We start from the raw sequence: 21,757 nt of genomic DNA, 5'->3' as shown, positions 1-21,757 counted from the left end.
CTCGACAAAGCCTTGGCTGGGATGATGTAGTTGGGGCTGGTCTTGTTTTGAGCAGGGGGTTGGACTAGATGTGACCTCCTGAGGTCCCTTCCAGCCCTAGGGTGGCCATCATAGACAGCATCCTGGTTTTCTGCTACTTTGTCCTCTATTGATATGAAAACGGACACCTTTATGTCACGGACACCTTGAAGAGAAAAACGGAGGACATAAAGGCGTTGGGTTTCGTATTAATAGAGGACAGAGTACAACCGGACTGTCTTCTATGATGACCACCCTATCCAGCCCCACTTTTCTATGATTCTGTTTCCTTTCCTAAAGTCCTCTGAATCTAATCAGCCAGGGTTGCCTCTATTCATACTATGCAGCAGCTGCCCAGCCCTAAAAGCCAGTAAAGGGGGGAAAAACAGCCTTTGAGTCAATTCCTTTCTTTGTCTAGGGAATGAGCATGCAACAACATGCCTTGCTGATGCTTTACCCTGGAATTTCTGTAGCGAAGGCAGCAGGCAGCTTGGGGAAGCTGACATCACTCACAGTCGTACAGGTATATTCAGTTTCACAATCACACGCAAACCGTTTTGTGTCTGTACTTGCAAAACTTCACAAGGTTGCAGGCTTTGGGAAGCTAATATTGCCTCTTGCCATGATGCTAAACTGAGCCAGGCCCAGAGGTACCCCCCATCTAGATCATTTACAGCACTGTCACTCTGTACCTGCCTAATTGAGGGCAGGCTTCGTCAGGCTACTTTGAAGGAGAATCCTTCAGTCCAGACACAGAGGGAACAGCATAAAGAGACGGCACGGTTTCCTGCACAGTGGAGAGGTGATGGAATAAAATGTGGTAATAGCTTCTGGGTGTACTGGCCTGATTTGGAAGATACCAAAGTACATTTGGAATATTTCCACATTTGGCAATCTCACTCACCCTCACTGGGGCTAGGGACAGAAATTACACATAAATGGGTATAAATGATTCAAAACTGGTTCAAATCTGTAACACAACAGAAGTTCAGTGCACATAAACCACTTTCAAAATGGCCAGAACTGGTTTAAGATAAACCTGGATGGATGTAGTATCAGACCTGACTGATTTAGGTTAAATGCATTTATTGAACTTCTGTCCCAGGTCTGGGAGCCTTGTGTATGTAACCTGTGTAGGACATGCACACACATCTTTATTGTTGTCCATGCTTAGCATAGACAAGCCATGTTTCAGATCCTCTGTTATGGCCAGGGCCTATTTACTTACTCATGCAAATCCATTATTTGTGTGTAGAGGGTGAATGGGATTTGGCCTTACTTCATATCTGGGTTTCTAGTTCTGAGAAAACCCTGGCAAAAGAAGTATAACAATCAATACACTATGTCTTTTTTGTTCATATAAGATGCATCAGAGGCCCGTAAAGACTGGGGTTGCAATTTAGCAAAGTGTTTAAATGTGTGTTTGCTTACACACTGAAATGTCCTTGAAGTTAATGGCCGGTGACCAGATTCCTAAAGGTAAGTTCTCTGCTGGAGAGAGATGGACTGTGGACTCAGATCCTTGGGCTGCTGCCCCGTTGTAGTTTGAACACATCCAAGTAAACAGATAGAAATTTTCTCCAAGGGAAAGCTCTCAAAGACAAACTCATATGAAGAAGAGGCTAACCAAGGCCACTCATTGAACTAAGTACTTGTAAAATAATGGAAAGGCATATCATCTTCCATTACACAGAACACAGCACGGGCTGATATTTGGCAGTATAGCTGCAATAAAGCTGTCCTACTGCACTAGGGTTTTTTCCTTGAGTGTGGTGAGCGGGAATAGATTTTTAAGGGGCTCATTTTCATTTGTTTTTTGAAGCTTTAACTCTGCTGGGTAAGGCTAGGGACTGAGCCCTCAGCCAGCGTAAATCCACTCTGCTGTATTGAAGTGAACTGATTTACATCAGCTGAGGGTCTGGTTCTTGATGTGGGGAATGGAAGCAGGTGGATACAATTTCTCTACATTTCCACTCAAGCTGCACATGCCTGCAGCACCAGAAATTGAACAGCACTTTCCCTAAGAGTAAAAAAGATATTAGCTTCATATTTGCGCGAGTGCTTCGCTGCTCTCCCTCTTGACTTGATCATCTCATCTAGCCACAGGCTGTCTCTGGCAATGACTTTGTCTCCCCAATAAAATTAAAAATCACTTTTGTTTCATATCTTTTTAATAAAGGCCTTGGCTCTTTAAGGGGTGATGTGCTGATGAGCAGCCAGGTTCAGATATTATTGCGCTTCCTTGATTTGAATTTCTCTTTCTGCATTTCAGTTGGAATTATAAAGCAGAATGAAAGTTTCGGGCAGGCTGGAGATCCAACACAAAGCCACCTGGGGTGAGGGTTGGCTACAGACTCAGGTGCAATTTCAGGCCCTGTTCCAAATGAGACAAGGCTGCCATGTGGCTGTATTGGTGAGAGCATGCCTTTAAATTTAAGTTAAGAAAATTGAGAGGAATGGACTGGGGAAGACATGGAGCCAGCCCCATACCTGGTCTTTGGCAACCTCTCACAGTCGAGGATGATTGTCTTTTATGATGGTCTTATATGCGGGCCTGAATCTGGGTGCCGTGGCTGATTCGGGATCGACAGACTCTGTTGTAACTGGAGCATGCATTTCCATGCGGGGTGGCTGGCTCTGGATTCTTGATTCAGTCCACAACACGCTGTTTCTGCCGCTCCTGTTTTTCCATCTCCTATTATACCATAACTGGCAGGATACAGTGTAGGATCCAGCTATTGTAATGTATCATAAACACATTCTGGATAGCAATATATGATGACAGCTAATGGCTAGGATGAAAAAAGAAGAAATGACTCAGTGCATTGGCCCTCCACACATGCCCATGTGTATATATACACACGCACACAGGCACTCACTCGCTCACCTCTCTGTCTCGCTTTGCTTTTCCTAGGTAGGGAGAGTGCTTATCTACTGCTTGTTTGTCTGTCTGTTTGCAATGCAAGAAAAATTCCAGTCCTGCAGCCAAGTCGGAGGGAAGCCCTCGGGTATGACAGTGGCACCGTTTAGCTGCAACGCTGTAGTTAATATTGTGTCAGCCATTATAACTCCCTATGGTATTTATACTGCTTTCTATCTCAACTGCAGAAAGTAGCTTCAGGCTGCACGCAGGCAGGAAAGGTCTCAGCTGAGAAGCACGTTGTTTTACAAATAAAATACAAAGAGACTCTACTGGGACGTGTTCGGTCTATAATGTCTGGGCTGTTCCACAGCTGGTCCCAGGCTGTTAGTGGTGCTGGGTGGAGTGGTGATCCAGGCAGTGAACAATACCATTGTTTGTGAGCATGTACTTCTAAACATGAGTGAAGCTAGTGAATGTGGACTGTTGGACAAACTTCAGCAGAAGGCCCTTTTCCCCGATGACAGAAATTCAGTGTGTTGAAAAGATCTTAACTATGTGAAAGCCACTGGGAGTATCTGAGCCCAGGAGAATCGCAGCTAGGGACACATTTTCAGCCCTTGACCTGCACGCATTATTAGAGAGGGGGCACAGCATTTAGATCAAGTTTTTTCCCAGGTGAGGAGGGTGCTTTGGATTTGGGGCCTAGTTTAGCTCCACTACCGAGATTCCCTAGATTCATAGGTTCACACTGTGGACTGAAAATTTCCAGGTGTATTTTCAACCCCAGCCTCTTGCTTGGTGAGTCTTTTCTACAAATTATGCCAGGATGGAAGTGTGCACACAAACTTTACATTTGCACGCACCATGCAAACCACCACTGGTGGTGGTTTGCACATGGTAACACACAATTAACTTGTGCTGCACATGCAACTGCACATTTTAGTCATGTGACTTCCTGCACACACACTTTATAGGCTGAATTAAGATGCAAAAAGCTTTGGCTCCCAAAATAAATTGCACCTATAAGTTCTCCTGGGTAGAACACTGTTTCTACGTACGTTTGTGCAGCACCTAACACTGTAGCCCCAATCCCGAGTGGGATGTCTTGGTAGTAGTGTAATAGAAGTACTGAACAGTAACTACAATAATCAGTTCTGAAAAAATAGTGCTGGAAATTACAGTGTCTGGGGACAGGAGGTACTTTGGGTGAAGAGAGCCAGCAAATACCATCTCTAAAAGAAGTCAGCAGAGGTGCAAGAATATAGAGGCAAGTTTTTGCCTGCTTTGGTAGCTAGAAGAACCTGGTGTCTTATGGTAGCCGCTGAGAGTCCCCCAGCAAACAGTAGCTCTGAGCTGGTGTAAAGACAACATAGTAGTGACTCCTCTGCCAACTGCCCCAGAGGTAAAACATAAGAAGGGAACCAGACACAGCTGTGCTCTACCACTTCTTAGTTATTGTGTGGTCCCGTGGAGATCAAAGCCAGCTGGCATGAGTTGGAGCATTCATTCCTCAGACCACTCAAACTTGCACCAAGGATGCCGGGCACGGACTAGCTTGCAGACTTCCCCGGTATCCCCATTCTCCTACACCAAATAGCTCCTGTTGTACCAGGAAAGGGGAGCTATGTTACAATACATTAGAAATTCAAGTCTGCAGCGGTCTGGTGCTGCCGTTGGGTGAATAAATAAAATTATACAGGCAATTAGCTTATTCTAAAAACCGTGTGAATTTCCTGATGAATGCCGCTCCCTTTAGCATTCAGATGCCTGCTTTCTAGTACAGAAAGGGAGAGACTTAAGAGAGGCCAGGTTCACTGTGCACGGCAGAGGCTGGGACTCCTCGAGGAACGTTGCCCAGTCAGGAGTCAAACTCCAAAGACAGTTTCTTGCCTCGTGGATTTCTTTTGCTTGCGTTTACTTGCAGGAAAGGGACTGATCTTTCACACACTGTGGCCAGCTCCTTTGTTCCCTTCTGGAGAGGTTGAGGAGAGCTGGGAGTAGAATCCTCTTTGTTCTTAAGTTACTTAATGAACTTCAGCATTTATAGGATTTACCATGCATGCCACTGTGAGGTAGTCTGGCCTCAGGCAAGATTACATCTGCCTCCTCCCTGCAAGGTTTTCCCTGGCTTTCCTGTACAATGGAGATAGAGCCTACAGGTTTTCTAACAAAGGCCAGGGTTGCAGCCAGGGTACGCCAATGGGTAGCCTTCTCTATTAACTCAGTGCCCTCTGCCTTCTGGGCATTTAGTTGAGGGCTAGGAGTGAGACTCAAGATACTGTGGCCATTTGCAGTTGCCTGTTACAAAAAAAGCTAAAGTCCATCTCAGGTAATGATGTGCCGTCTTCTTAAATCTCCTCTCTGCCCCCAACCCTTGGCCCCCTGAAGTTCCCACATCTTCCCTTGCTGCCAACTATTTATGTGGGATGGCTTTGTGATAGTATAAGCTGCAGTTATTAGTGTTTAACAGCAAAGAGGATGCTTGAGAGCTCCAAGCGAGAAGAACTATATTCAGAATTTTACAAATAGTAATTCCTGCTAACTAGGCAAGTTGTGCATTACTGCCCCATTACAAAGCCCAGTACAAACAGATTTGGTGACTTCTCTGGGGTCATAGCTCAAGTCATTGCTGTAGTTGATAACAGTACATAGATCTGCTTCCCTTGGGGGCTTTATCTGCCAATAACTGACTTTTTTAGTTCATTGGAACTTAAAAAAAAGTCACATTGGGTCAATAGGAAACAAAATTTCAACCCCCTCCTCCCCACAAAATTTCTGAAGTGTGAAAACTCCTAAAATGTAGGATTGAAGCATTTCATTGGATTCAAAGCTAAACGTCTTGTTTCAATTTCAAACCTTTTTGTAACTCCTGAACTGAAAAACAAATAATGTTTCAAATTAAAAACAAGTAATTTTCAATCAAAACATGAAATAATTTATTTAAACCATGTTGAGATACTTTGAACTTCAGACAATTTTTCCAGGTTTCTGTTCTGTTTTTGCTGTTGGACTGAGCAATTTAATGAAATTAAAATGAATTCATGAAATCTTTTGGAGCCACCAAAAGTACACTTTTCACTTGAAGTAATTCTAGTCAAAAAATGCATCCAGGCCTGATTCACTGCACCATAAGAAATAAATAGAATCAATATTGACCAAATCTTTATTTTCTAGTGATGAGCAGGTCCGTCAAGTTCTAATTTCATCACAGTGATCAACTAACTAGTCTATTCATCTAAGTCTCCAGAATCCAATTTCTTCCTAGCCGAAAAACAAAACTAAACTAAAAATCCCCTAGTTAGTTAATGAATTGCACTGGTCTAAAAGTGACATCAACCCTAACTTTACCTTCTTTTCCTGGAAGTTAGGATGCTCTGCAGACCAAATCAAAATGCCTAAAGCTGGGATTTCCAGAAGAGCTCAAGATGAAATCTTCACGTTGTCGGCCTCCATATAATCGGGGCCAGATTTCTACAAGAACCCTGATCCTATACAAAGTCAAGATTTTTCAGGAGTGCCATGTATCCCACAACCGGCACGGTAATGCTCACAGCTAGAATTATCCAAACCGTTCAGTATCGGATACGCACCAATCTTCCCGAGTTCCCTTGAATAATCTGATCAATTAATTTGGTCCCTTACTGGGAGCCGAGCTCTTTTGAAACTTCTCCTCCTTGTGCGTGTCTGCTCTTACGAACAATTTCAATTCTATGCGAGTTCTTTGGTGTGAGATGAATGAAATAGATTTTTCCAGTGTACATTGATCAAAGTTATATTAGAAGCTGCAATAACAATTTCAGGCCAAAGATGGGATTGAAAAAAAAGCCCTGACTTGGGGATGGAGAGGAGGTTTAACATTTGAACCTGGATCAGAATTTTCCAATTGCTTGATGCTAGAGGCAGGGATTTCATGGGGTGATGTATTTTATTGGACCAACTATGTACTTGCCAGATAACACAGTGACATCTTCTTAAGCCTGTGCAAAACTAACATAGTTGGTCCAATAAAAGATACTACGCTAAGAAATCCTTGCCTCTCATATAATGTCTGGATCATCACAGCTACAACATCCCCCTTACACCACTGCAGTTGCTGTATACCAAAGTTATGGGGGCTGTTTTACCCCAGACTTGACTCCCAGACTGCACGGACCATACTCTACATCTGGATCCAAACTTTGGCCCATCTTTAATATTTAAATGTTGCTGCTAACACATCATCGTCATAACAGTAATAGAACTGTGAATATATTCATCACATTGCCTGGCCTAAGGATGTGGTTCCATGAAATATAGAAGATTTGCCATGCATTAGTAGTTCTCTAGAGCCTTCCTTTTGCAAGGGAGTGCTTTTGTGGTTAGAACTGAAAGTAAGGACTTGAGCATCCTCCGGGCACGTGATTTATGCCCTCCAATGTGCAGTGTGGCTATATTTACCACACGGGGCCTTGGTGAATGAAGATGAATGCCTGCCTGGTACTGTGAGCGCAGTGGATGAAAGGTGTTACAGGAGTGCAGATGCTGTGAATTTTTCTTGGTGATTTTTCATGAGTGAAGCAACATGCATCACATATCCGCAGCAGAGCCGGCTTTGTGAGCTCCTTCAGACCTGCATGCCTAGTGACTCGGAGCAGAGAGGCATGGAGCCCTCTCAGCACAGAGAGGGAGAAGCCACTGGACAGAAACATTTGCAATGGAAAAAGGAAGCATCTTCTCTAGCTGGTTTTGTTTCTTTTGTTCCACTTGAAGTGAGAGCAAAGCATAAAGAAACAGCTGTAGGGGCTATGCTGGTCCAAGTGTCTGTTCTTTAAAGGACTGGGCATCTGTCACTAAGGGACTGATTCCCTCCTCACTTCCACCAGTGTAAATCAGAGGTAACTGCTGAAGTCCATGGAGATGGATTAATGAAAGTGGTTTCAGACTCAGGCCTTCCCCCTGGTTTAGGTTCACATTTGCCCAGCTATGCAATTACTGTCACTGCATCCTTTCTCCTTTCACTTCTCCAGAGCAAGAGAGACAAGGAAGTCCCGGCAGATGAAAGGCGTACGTGTAGGGGGGAGGTTTACTTCTTAATCTTCTCCCTGTAAATTAGATACCATTTTATTTAAACTTTAAAGAGAAAATAAAACTGGGCCAGACCCCGGGCTGCCAAAATGTAAGCACAAAAAAGTAGACGCAGGCTGAATCAGACGAAGAGCGTGGCTGCCTTCCGCCCTTTAACGTATTAGAATCACCTCTTTCGGCATTTTGAATCATTTTGAATCATAACAACTTAAAAATTAACAACATAATGTCTGATAATATTTAGCTGACTTTCCTAACTGCTGCTGAATGATTTCTCCTCAGGAACCCTTTGACATCCCATGCCTTTGATTGATGAAAGCTGCTCCTGTGCTCTTTGAGGCTTTGGTTCAGAAAATGATTGAAGTTTTTCAGGTGAGAATTCAGTTCAGACACTCCCTGGAGCCCCAAAGAAGTCTTCAAGTGAAAAAAAAAATCTTCCCTTTAATTAAACCAGAATTTTCAGCTCTTTATTACACATGTGCTATGTTTCCTGGGGTTTCTACGCAAGAAAAAATAATAGTGGGTTAGACCTTAGGTTGGGATCGAGCAAAGGAGGCATACACAAGGAGTCTCCTCCAATTCTAGGACATACAGGCCTCATCTACATGGGCGGCGGACTGCGCAGTTGTTACACGCAGTCATTTAGTACTCATATATGTACTTAGATAAGTATTAAATAACTGCACAGTAATTGGTGTTACTGCACTGTACCGTCACTGCATGGTTTTTTTGTTTTTTTCTGATGCGACTGAGCAGTAGCAACGAGCTACTGTTCAGTAGCTCGTTACTACTGAGAGCAATACCGTCGCTGCACAGTTAGTGCCCAGCAACACTACTGCGCGGTAGCAATGAGCTTTTGTGCAGCATCTCATGTAGACGCGCCTACAGAACAGCTCTGTGCTACTCCCTTATGTAATAGGGATCTGTCAGGGGCCAGATCAGCTGAGCTTGGGGGAGATTGCTGCAATCAGACTGGTACAGTAGGCAGATCATGATCTGGGATTGGGGCCTTTGTGGATGATGGTCCAGACTGACACAAGTATTTTGGTATCTGAAGAAGCAGATAGGTGTCTGACCTGGTGAGGTACCTTGCTCTCAGCTACTTCAAGACATTCTTTGGTTCCTAAATCAAAACCATTTACTGCACAGTAACTTAATGCGCAGTAAGTGGTTTTTACACAGGCCTCTGCACATGTAGGCATTACAGCGCAGTAACACCGTGTGTGCACTGACTTGGGAGTACGCTTAGCCCCAAGTCAGTCCGCACAAAAAGGGTTACTGTGCACTAAGGCATCTACATGTGCCTTACTATGCAGTAACTACCTTTCGCTCTAAAGGGAAGTCTAAATTTGCTACCGGCATTATGGAAGTAGCAAATTTACTCCCGAGTTGGCATAAGTCACCATAGTTACTGTGCAGTACAGGTGTACACGTGTCAAGGCACGCCTGTAATTTTCAGTTACTGTGCAGTTACCCAAGTTACTGCACAGTAACAGTGCACGTGTAGATGCGCCCACAGTGTAGCTCTTTAGTCTCGCCCCCTTCCCTCCCTCTCTGCCCCCCAACTCTTTTTCTTATCCTTTCTTTGGAGCAGTGACTTGGAGAGAGAGATTCCAGGTGCGAGAGCCAGGAGGAGCTTCCTGATTGAGGTTCAGAAATTTATAGCCTGCGGTGGTGGGGTGGAGGCAGGGGACAGTGAGGGAAAGAAGGGAAAAGAAAGAAAAAATGAAGTGCTCTCCACCACCTGCCATTTAACGATGGGTTCCTCAGATAAGGCTGCTTTCAGGTGCATTCCAGACATGTGGGTCCTGCCCAGACACAGCATGAAAGGAGAAGGGACTTAAAATTTAAAAAAAAAGAAAAGAAAAAGAAAACACAAGAGGAAGGCAGGAAACACCCAACCCTAATGGAAACCTCTTTCCTCAATCTGTGTTTTCTTACAGCTTTAATTATAAACCCCTTTCAAAAACACACGCGTGCACAAACCCAAAGCTTGCTGACAGCTGTCACTGGAGGTTACATACGCGTGATCCAAGGTAAATCAAAAACTCATATCACTGGGGAAAAGCTGTTGGTATTTGGAGTTTGGAGGATACCACATCCCCTTTTGCGGTGGTTGCAGGGAAACCTGGCCTGTTCATCCACCGCTAAATTAAAAATAATGACACAAAGTCTCTCTGGTGGGGTGAGAGTGCTCCCTACGGCATTTTAATTTTTTTGGACAAAAGTAAAGCAGAATGCAACCTCGGTACTACACCTAGTACAGGCATAACAAGCACACAGGACCTAATCCTGATCTCAGGCCAGTTTTACCAGGCTGATTTCAGTGCCGTTGCTCTGGCTTTCTTGCTGTTATAACTAGAAGCAGCATCAGAACCGCACACGTTCAAGTTGTCAGCATGGTTGAAATGGGAAGATGTACACTTGTCAAGGGGGTGGTAGTCTTTTTTTTTTTTTAATTAGCTTTTCCCTTTATTATTTTTATGTTCCTGTGACTGCAAGTCTCTTTCACTAGGGAAAAGAATGACACTCTTAAATTTTTTTTGCAAGATTCTGTTGATGATACAATAAATTTTATTCTCTAGAGTATGGGGAATGTCTCTCTTTGTGACAGACACAGTATAAAGTTGCTAATTCATTCAGGTTTGCCCCCATGAAAAATGAGGCTGGAACAATAGGCAATTGTTACATCAACTTAGAAAAATACTGGTGCAATAAAAGTGGAATCACCCAGTAAAAATCTGTCATAAAGCTCCTAAATTTCAGCCTCACTTGTCATGCAAACACCAAGCAAATTTGCTCTCTATTGGACTGTAAAAATCAAGTGGCAGACACTACTTTCTGATGCAGGAGTAAGAAACTATCTCTGCGGGACAGAAATGTTATCTTGAATCTTTGAGAGCTTTTTATTATTATTATTATTATTATTTCTTGGAAAGACAGTTAATTTCAATAAGCAGTTTACCAGAGGATTTCTGCTCTAGTCCCAGCCTCCCAAACCTTCCCAACACGAAAATCACTGAGAGTGTTGATAAGTGCCATAATAGCAACTTGTAAGATCATGTACTGGGCTCATATGAGCGATAAACCAAACTCAAGAAAAAAATGTAAGCGGGAGTTACAATCACATTTCTGTTCCCTCCATAGAAGAGCCTGTTTAATAAAAATAAAAAAGCCCTCTAATTTATTTTTAATCAAAGGCTTATTCTGTTCCTAAAGACCTGATGAAGATTTGGCTGAGTTTTGATCTGCATTACAGGCTGTAATTAAGCAGGGGAGACATGGAGATCAACAGGAGTATAAATAACAGAGGAGCTTTAGCTCTTTCCAGGTACATGGCATTGTTTTCCATGTAGATGGCAGGGAGCTCTGCGGGGCTTAATGGTAGCCAACAGACATTAAAAGCCAAAAGGGGAAGAAAAAATCCGATTTCTTTACTGAGTGTTACATTCCTGTGATGGTGCTTGGAGCCATAGAAATCTTTGCAAACAAACCCATCCATCAACACTTTGCTTCCTCACATCCAGCCCTGTGCACTCATCCCATCCACCACCCCCAGCTGTGCAGCCACCCTGGTTACTCTCCATGGCCCCAATCTAGCGACTGACTCTTGGGCAGTCAACTGGTCTTGGAAAGCAGAGGAGCCTCCCCTTGGATGCGGGGGCTGCTCATTGAAGGGCTGGGAGGCTCACCAGGAAGCACCATGAAGCCTGAGTGCTGAATACACGTGGACACTAATTCCACAAGGCTCCGACGAAGTACTTAACTTCCGGCACTTTGCATTCAGCAAAGCACATCAGGATGCGGGTAAAGATAAATACACGGCTAAGAGCTTTGTTGAATCAAGGCTCACTGACTTCTCTGCTGGCATCTGGCCAACAAGCAAGGTTTGCAATGAGAACCAGGTTCAGAAAGGCGCAATGCAGCACATCTTGTTTGACGCCGCGGACCATCAGAGGTAAAAGCCTGAGCATCTACAGCTTGTGCTGAAGAGCCAGGCTCTCACTCTGAGAGCACTTTCCCCAGCGCGTGTTGCATTTCCTTAGCTAACAGGGTCAGCTTAAGAACCACGGGGGCTGATTTTCTTGATTTCAAGAGCCTTCATTTCCAGACTTGCCAGCACAAGCCCCGTTGATCTGCATGTAAAGAACGCCAGGAGTGAGAGACAATTTTAGATGCTATGTTAAGGCCTGTATAGTCAATTAGAGCCAAAATATTTCAAGGTTCAGTCCTTAACAAGAGGAGAGCTCTTTTTCAAATGCCCTGCACTCCTAAGGAAAAACTACAGGCAGACACAGCCACTAATGCCATATTACTGCATAAATATTCAATGTGGAAAGTAATGAAACTGCAGAACTTACAAAGAATTAAAATCTCTGATGCCATTTAATGCTCTCCTCCTGGCATTTCACCTTCAATAATAGATGATCTCCCTTTACAAATAACTTGCTTTAAAATTAAATCCACGTAACTTTCCTCGTGCCCTCGAGCGGAAGAGCTTTATATTCAGACACACCTTCTGAAACCTGGGCGAAGGAGACTGAACATCCATTGTCCTCCACAGCAGCTTTGAACGATTGTAATTGCGCATGTCTGTGAAACTGTCCTTCATACAAGGGGACTGAGATGTATCTGGGCCTCACTTTAAAGTAGTTTGGTGTCCTCAAAATAGAGGCTAAGTGGGATTGGGATGCTCCCTAGGCCCATGTAGGGGCTATGCTGATACAAGTGTCTGTTCTTTAAAGGACTGGGTGGTGCCCTCCCCTGCCCTGGGGGTCTTTAATAGGTTCAGGACAGGCTGAGATTTACACCGAACACTATACAGGTCCTGGTACATTGGGGTTTACCTGATTCTGCGCTGAGTCACAGAACAACCAGGACGCACTGGTGAAACGGGTCATGGGGGTGACTTTGTAGCTGATGTCAAGGCTTGCAGGGAAACAGCAAGTGTCTTCCCCTGCCCTTTTTTTTTTTTGCTCACCCCCAATCCATCCCAAACTAGATTTTATTTCTTCTGATGGGTATTTATTCATAGGGTCGGAAGGGACCTGAACAGATCATCGAGTCTGACCCGCTGCCTAGGCAGGAAAGAGCGCTGGGGTCAGATGCCTATCCACCCTTCTCTTAAAGACCCCCAGGGCAGAGGAGAGCACCACCTCTCTTGGAAGCCCAGTCCAAATTTTGGCCACCCTTACCGTGAAGAAGTTTTTTCTGATGTCTAGCCTAAATCTGCCGTCTCTCAGTTTGTGACCATTGTTCCTTGTTACCCCGAGAGACACCCTGGTGAACAGGGCATCTCCGATCCCTTGCTGCGTCCCCCTAATGAATGTGTGGGTGGCCACAAGATCACCTCTCAGCCTTCTCTTGCAGGGGCTGAAGAGGTCCTGGTCCCTCAGTCTCTCCTCGTAGGGGTTGTCCTGTAAGCCCCTAACCACATGAGTGTCCCTCCTCTGGACCCTCTTGAGTCTATCAACACCCTTCCTGAAGTACGGCACCCAAAACTGGATGCAGTCCTCCAACTGCAGTCTGACCAATGCCGCATGGAGGGGAAGTATCACCTTCTTGGATCTATTTGTCATGCATCTACTGATGCACGATAAAGTGCAGTTAGCTTTGTTCCCCTGTTCATAGACTTTAGGGCTGGAAGGGCTGACCCCTGGTCAAGAACACCGAGGCAAAAAGGTGAGTCACATGCATGATCAGAGGGCAAGAGCACAGGCCTTATGAAGAGAGGCTGAGAGCCATGGGACTCTTCAGCCTGGAAAAGCACAGGCTCAGGGGGGACCTGGTAGCTGCTTATAAGTACATAAGGGGTGTACGTCAGGATCTGGGAGAAGGTCTGTTCACCAGAGCACCCCAAGGAAAAAAAAGGATCAACAGTCATAAACTACTCCAAGACCATTTTAGGCTGGACATAAGAAAAAAATTCTTTATTGTCCGAGCCCCCAAGAGCTGGAATAGACTCCGTCCAGAAGTGGTGCAGGCACCTACTCTGGACTCATTCAAGCAACGCTTGGATGCTGATCTTGCTGGGATCCTTTGACTCTAGCTGACTTACTCCCCCTGGACTTGATGATCTTTGAGGTCCCTTCCAGCCCTAATGTCTATGAAATCTATGAAATCTATGAAAAAACTTGTTGAATAGCTCAGCCTTGTCTCCCCTATCTGCTCGTTCTTGTTCAGTAGGGGTCCTATGCTGCCCTGCGCCTTCCTTTTAGTCCCTATATACCTAAAAAAAGGCTTTGTGTTGTCTTTAATTTGTGTTGCCAGCTTCAGCTGTGTAGTTGCTTTGGCTTTTCAAACTGCGTCCCTGCAAGTGCGGGCCAAGTAGGTATACTGCTCCTTGATAGCTTCCCCCTGCTTCCAACACCTATATGCCTTCTTTTTTGCCCCTAGGCTCCCCTGGATTCCCCTGGTTAGCCAAGGAAGTTTTTTGGCTCCTTTCCCCCTTTTCCCTTGCAATGGGATCATCTCCCTCTGCGGCCAAAGGATCGTTTCCTTTAGGAATAACCACCCTTCCTGGACTGCCATCTCGCCAATACTCTTCCCCTGCAGTGCATCATTGACTAGACTCCTAAGCACAATGAAGTTAGCCTTCCTAAAGTCAAGCACTTCCACCCTACTAGTTATCTTACCCACCCTATGCTGTACGGTGAATTTGATTGATTGGTGGTCACTGTCCCCAAGGTGACCATGAATCCGCAGCTCCCCTACCAGCTTCCTCCCCAGTAGCCAACACCAAGTCCAGTAAGGCATTCCCCCTAGTGGGACCGTGTACCTCCTGCATTAGGTGAAGGTCCTGCATGCAGGTGAAGAACCTATGTGAACGGTTGGATTTGGCTGACTGCTCCTCCCAGCAGATGTCCGAGTAGTGTAGGTCCCCCATGACCACCACATCCCTAGACCGTACGGCCTCTGAGAGCTGCCTCAAGAACAAAAAGTCTAGCTTTTCCTCTTGGTGTGGTGGTCTGTAGCAGACCCCCACCACCCAGTCCTTTTCTTCTCGACCTCCATGTATCCTAACCCACCATACCTCAACTTTCTCCTCCTCTGATCCCATTTTGATTAGGGTAGATGTATAATGCTCCTTAATTCTCCGGTTCCCTTTTGGGGCATCTCCCACTGCATTTCCTCCACCCCCTTCATGATTACAGAAATAACAGCGAAACAACACCGACCATGGAGGGAGGTGGGGTTCCAGTTTGGGAGGAGTTAGCGAAAGCAACTGTGTCTCTTCAGTTTGGAGATCAGTTGACATAAATAACATGGGCGGAAGCAGGGGCATCTCTGTTGGGCTGTGAGATGCATGGCTGGTAAGCTTTGCAGCCATATGTCAACTCAGCAAGAGTTGGGCCTCTCTCCCCTCTTACGTCTGCCATCACTCCCCATCCATCCACAGTGGATGAACAAGTACCCTTCAAGGAAGCTATATGACATCCATGCTGCCATCTCAACCAGCCTCTGCCTGCACAGCCCTTTCTGAGGGAAAATAACAAGAAAAAGCCACTGCAGCATTTTTGACGCGGAGATGAAGGATCGTCCCTTCATTGCCTCTGCCTGCAGGGCACAACTTTTGTGTCCTTTCAAATAAGGAGAAAGAATCTTCCTTCTATTTTTATAGAGAAAAAATGTGACGACTAGTAATATAGTCCTGTGCGAACTGCTGAATGGAACTATCTTTATATCTATAGGCGATGACTTTTCAAATAGCTGTGCCATAACCCTTAAGCTTTCTTGTTCTCTCTTCTCCTGGAGACCAGCTCTGCTCTCTGTTCCATAGGTGAATGTAAGCAGGAGTTGCTTCACTTCTGGAGTTGCTTCACTTCTACTCCAGCAGCACTGAGATCAGATTCTGGCCTTTGTGCCCTCTTCTAGTGCAACCGCAGCCAACAGGACAATGCAACCTTTAACTGTTGGTATCATAGTCCTGAGCAGGAGTCCCCGTCCAGACTGAGTCCCTTTGAGGCAGATGCTCTCAGGGGATATTAGCTCAGCCTGGAAGAGTTCACCACCTAAATTAACGTGACGGACAAAGAGATGATATTGCTGTGTCCATTTTACAGCTGGGGAAGTGGAGCTCAGAGAGTGTATCTTTCTGAGGTCACAGCCAGGAGGACAGCAAGGAATCACTGACCCCAAATGGCTTATCTGCAAAATCAGCCTTCCTCTTCTAAGTATCACTTTTCTTTCCTCCCTCTTCAGCCTCTCCTTGCACCCTCACACCACTAACCCACTCCCACTCCCACCGGGTAGATTCGCCCCTGGACTGCCATCGTTGTTGCAAACTCCCACTCTGCCAGGACATCATTTGGCCTCTGATGGATCCAGGAGCAGAATGGGCCTGTGCTGACTTACTCCAGTTTGCCTCTGTGTCTCAATTCATCCTTAATAAGGTGCCAAAATTTCAATTCTTCCAAATTTCAATTCTTATCTCAATATTAGTTCCTGCCCAGCACCCCCCGAAGCATTTCAGTGGATTTGGTGAGCAATGGAGATGTTTGAATTTTATTGAAAACAAATGTGAAATTCAAATAAGGGTCAAAATGAAAACTGCGTCTATAAATATTTGAAAAGATCTGGGCCGAGGCAAGTTTCTTCCCTGTTGGGTCAGGGGAAATGTTGATTTACAAAGGTGTCTCAGCACTTTGGAGCTGATGGGTTTAAATGCAATCTTTTTAAAAAAAATATTCAAATCAATTCAAAATGAGCTGCAGCCTGGGTAAAGGTTAGACTATCTCGTCTCGTCATTCCTCTAACTTTAGTTTCCTTATCTTAATGTATTATATAGCTTCCTGCCCATCTAGTCCATTTCTATTCACCTCATGGAAGTATCTTGGTAATTACTTAGCCCCATCTAATTCCCTAAGGTCTCAAAATGCAAAACAATTCTTTGCGAGAGAGATTACTTTTTTACCACGAGCTTTAACAGAAATAAAAAAATTATTAAAATGATGTCATCCGAGAGAGAGTTTCTTTGCTCAGCCATTCGGCACCAGACATCTTTTGGCATATAATACATGCTGTGTGATTACATATGTAAATAGGGGCTTGAGTCTGTGCTCACCGATGCCAATGGATGGGAAAGTAACTGCATTGGATGTTGTTGGGCCGGATCTTCAGCGCGTGGGGATCAGCATCAGAGCAATATTAATTTACATCTGCTGTGTAGCTACCCTATTAGGGTCGCCCTGATATGCCTGACAGGACAATCAGGCCCAAGAAGTTTCAGACTCCATGGATACTATATATTTCCATATACTTCATCCCCTCGTTTGAAATAGCAGAGGTCTTTTGAAACACCTGTGGAGTGCCATCTTAGATTCAAACTCCTTTCGTTATGTCCCACCTAGTACATTTGGTCGTACAACTAAGCTACAGATAGCATAACTCTCTTCTGAGCCAGCCCTAGAGATGGATCCACCCAGAAAAGTCTTTTCATGCCTGATCAGACAGCACCTTAAAGATGCGCCTCTGTCTTATTTATGCAGCAAAACGCAGGGCTCCTGTCCAATGCCTTCCACTCTTTTGGCTTGCAAGAGTTTCCATTTGTCACTGAAGAAAGGAATTTCAATATTTTATGAAAAGCATTTTAATGCAGGGATAGCTTTTGGTGAATGCCAGCATAATTTAACTGAGATTTAACACCCCCTTTCACTGACTTGTTAAATTACGCCTCTCCATCACCCACCCTGTGGGTCTCCCTGCTTTTCGTCTTGCAGGTCCCATTACTTATTAATTCCCCCATAATACATGAGAGAGGCAGAAAAGCATAAAGCATCCCATTCAGAGATGATTTACCAGCCTCTTGGTTCTGAAGCAACATAAGAACGAGCCAACATTTTATAAGCTTCCACTGTGTGTATTTTTTTTGGAAAAAAATGTCAAGCAATAAGCATGAACTTAAGGCTTCCTTGGATAACCTGCTCTCATAGCTATGACGTCCTGAAAAGAGAGAGAGTCTAGCAGAAGGCAACGAAAGTTGTTCAGTGGCTGAGGGACATGACGTTTGAGGAGAGGCTGAGGGAATTGGGCTTATTCAGTCTGGAAAAGAGGAGACCGAGGCGGGATTTGATGGCAGCCTTCACCTCCCTGCAGGGCGGTTGCTAAGTGGATGGAGCTGGGCTGTACTCAATGGGGGCAGATGACAGAACAAGGATCAATGGGTTCAAGTTGCAGCCAGGGAAGCTAAGGTTAGATATTAAGAAAAAAACTCTCACTAGGAAGGTATTAAAGTACTGGAACAGGTTACCCAGAGAGGTTGTGGATTCCCCATCCTTGGAGGCTTTTAAAACCCAGACAAAGCCTTGGCTGGGATGATGTAGTCGGGTCTGGTCCTGCTTGGAGCAGGGGGTTGGACTAGATGTGACCTCCTGAGATCCCTTCCCACCCTCACTTTCAATGATTCTGTGCTTAGAGTACTTGTCTCTCTATTGATGGCCCAAGAAATACTTTGATTACATGGGGCTTGGAGAAAACGAGTAGTACACGCCACAAATTAGAGGGGGTTTGTTTATGAGCAAATAAACTATTATTCATTCCACGCGGGAATGAATGGGCAGCTGGCATCACATTCCCAAATTCCATGAAGGCAACAGGAGGCAAAAAAATCCCAGCTCCAATTCACTCTTGTCAACTTGGCAAGAAGCATGGGAGGGCTGGAAGGAAGCAGCACAAAGCCAGGTCTGCTGAACTGAGCCTTTTTATGCTTGCTCTCTGCATTCATCTGCCTCGTTGAAACCAGCCCCAGGTTTGCAAGGAAATGGGCAAAAATGATGTGCAAAAATGAGTTCCCCACTTAGCAACCAGACTTTGCCCCAGATTTCTCCTAGAGACTGTGTTCCTGAAATTCCCACCATACAGGCATTTGGAAGGAAAGCCCTGCTGCAATCAGCCAGCATATAGGATATCATTAAGCTGTTGCTAGCACATTAATAAACCCAGCTTTTTATGCATATGTGCATAGAACATTTTACATGTATGTTGTACATGTAGCATGTATGTATAGAGTTAATGTACTTTATTCCTAAATCTAGCCTTTCTTGACTTACCGTACTTTGATTTGTACGTGCTGTGTATAATTATCTAATGCCCTTTGGTCATGAGAAGCCATGAGAAAAGGTCATTCTCATTTTCTAGAGGATGCATAATGTGACCCTCTATCTTAAAATTATTTGAGAAACTAAAGATCCCCTGAACTCCTATGTGACTGTTTTTGGAACTGAATTTGAGCCCTTTTTTTGTTCTTCTTTCATAAGCTGAAATATTTGGAGAAGTTCCCTTTTTGATGCTTTCAACGCACCCAGTTTCTGGCAGACCCTGGAAAAGGAGATGCATGTATAAAACGATATAGATGCCACATTATGATATTTTTCTGTTGTTTTACTCAAAATTTAAAAATACAATTTGGCTGCAAAATTTCACAATTAAATAAAAGGTGGCCTCTTCTTTACCTGGACAAACACTGGCTTTTATTCTGGTGGAAATAGCATGTAAAAGATAAATTGTGTTTAAAATAAATTATTTATTTTCATATCATTTTGAAGTGACTATACCAAACCCACTCTCTCCATTCCTGGAGCTGCATTCAGTCTGAAGGCTTTGACTGCAACTATCCCCTGGAGCCCTGAGCCCTGAAAAACCTTCCCGCAGAATCTTTAAGTTTATTGCTATTCACCCTGCAAGGTCAATGCTGAGCCCCGGCACATCAGAGAATTACTCTACAGAAAGATAACTGCAATACTAATGGACCCAAATCCCCCATAGTGCAGCTTCACTCTACCACACCTCCCTGAAAATTGGGCCTCCAGGCAGGAGTCTAAAGTACCTGCTTCAAATTCAGCAGCAGAGAGAACGGTGAGAATGAAAAGTGGCGCTCTCCATTTCTCCTCTGTTTCAATCAAATTCCTGGCTTTATTTGCCCAAACATATCAGCACTGATGAACAGATGCTGGACTGATGCAGCTCTAGAGATTGAGGCACTCTCTTTACCCATGGGAGAGGGAAGACGCTTTGCACGGCTACTCACGTGTGCTCCCACCGTGATCTCCAGATGATACCTTTGGGTCTGGGTCTCGCTTGTTCTCTACCTTCCTTGAAGACAATACTGTTAAGGACACTGATTTGTATGTCCCTTCAAGACTGTCCTGACACGCAGGGAGTTATGTTTTTATTAGAAAGCAACACTGCCAAATTGCAGCATATTTTAATGGGATGTCCCCAGGCAGGAAGCTCCAAATGATACTTAATGGATGTCTACCATTTTTCTTCAGTTATCACTGGGAAAGGATGAACAGGCATAAGCACTGTGCTGTATGTGTAATGGGACCCTGATTCAGCCCTTCTTAATCTGTACTGAGATAAAGCTCCCATCTACAATGAAGTTTCATTAAGGACCAAGTGATGTCTGAGTGCTTTGCTCGGGAACAGAACATCAGAACTATAACGCACGTATTTTACACAGCAGAGAAGCTTGGGCAGGAGGCAGAGGGTAGCAAACATGCTGTGCAATTGAGAAGAAGGCAGAGTTTTATCTTGTAACATCCGTGGATGTCCTAAATGTTTGCAAATGTGCTCCTCTTCTCCACCCCTGCTGACTCCTGTTACGTAAACCCATAGGCTGAGATGCAGCTGGGAGTGAGCAAACCTTTGCTCATGCATCTAGTTCTTACTCGCACTTATGGCTCAATGAAACCATTCACAAAAGCACGGATTACTCATGGGAGCAACATGGAGATGCAATGTGCTATCCCGGCAGGAGGCTGGCTTACCTCTCCATGCTCCAACCTTGACTCAGACAAAAAGGGGCTGCAGCACTAACTACTCTAAGCCTTCTCGAGGGACCCAGACTAATTACAAGGCAAAAGGGTTGAGGCCACATTAGCAACACCTGCATTTTTCTTCTCCTTTTTCTTTTTTTAAACAGCGCAGTCAGAGGCACTGGAGACCTGGGAGGTGAGATGTGCAAGAAGGTGGAATTTTCCTGTGGCTGTACGGGCTTGTCTCTACCACAGGAATGCTCACAAGATGTAACATGCTTCCTTAGCTATTGTCTGGATCCATTCAGCCTCCAGGCGGAGGCAGCTGCTGATGCTCTTCTGAAATTTTAATGTGACATTTTTCTCATTATTATGATTTCTCCCTGGCCCTCCTTCCTTTTTGCAACTCCCCTTCCCCCAACTTTCCTTCTTTCCCCTGCCATTTTCTGAGAACCGCTTGCCTACACAGTACATGTCTGTGCTGAGTTGTTCCAAAAACAGTGGTATTGCTAAAGGTGAAACAAATAGGTCAAGGGAAAGCAGTTGTACTTGTGCCCTTTTCAGGGCTGCCTGATTGATGGAAAAGGGGACGTCTGAAAAGTTTTTTTTCTTTTTCTGCAAAAGAGGTGTTTTTTCCTAGGATTTTTTTTTTTTTTTACTGTTGTTACAAATATGGAGTCGGCAGTTCCTCTTATTCATAGCAGTGTAATGGACAGACTGGGCCTTTTGCATTCAAGTCATCCTGAACAGCTTAACATTTTTCCTCACCAGAATGGGTGAAATACCATTAGGAACTTCAGAGGTTTAAACCAGTTTCTGATCACTTAAACTGGTTTATGTATAATGTCTGGCTCTAGCCCAGGTGCATAGGTCGTAGCCGTGCTAGTCTAAGGACATAGGTAGACAAGGTTCTTTGGTTAAATCCGGTATCTTTTATTAGTTCAGCTAAAAAAACCTATTTTAATTGGTCTAATAAAAGATACTGGATTTACCCAAAGAGCTTTGTCTGCATTAGGAACTTCATGCTTTCCTGGTGGGAGGTGAGCCAAAGGCATCC

At 44.5% G+C, this 21,757-nt stretch overlaps 1 long non-coding RNA gene across 1 annotated transcript; it reads right to left on the bottom strand.

The window, feature by feature from the left end:
• Positions 1-5,793: 5,793 nt before the first annotated feature.
• LOC132244780 (uncharacterized) lies at positions 5,794-21,449 on the bottom strand. The gene is made up of 2 exons (XR_009456536.1): positions 19,971-21,449; positions 5,794-7,962 (listed from the first exon to the last, which is right to left on the bottom strand). It is a non-coding gene; the product is annotated as an uncharacterized LOC132244780 (long non-coding RNA).
• Between the last annotated feature and the right edge of the window lie 308 nt (positions 21,450-21,757).

Source organism: Alligator mississippiensis, chromosome 14, assembly GCF_030867095.1.
Source record: "Alligator mississippiensis isolate rAllMis1 chromosome 14, rAllMis1, whole genome shotgun sequence".
NCBI classification, from domain to species: Eukaryota; Metazoa; Chordata; order Crocodylia; family Alligatoridae; genus Alligator; species Alligator mississippiensis.
The sequence above is the reverse complement of the archived record's forward strand: the minus strand, read 5'-3'. Positions and strand labels throughout refer to the sequence as shown.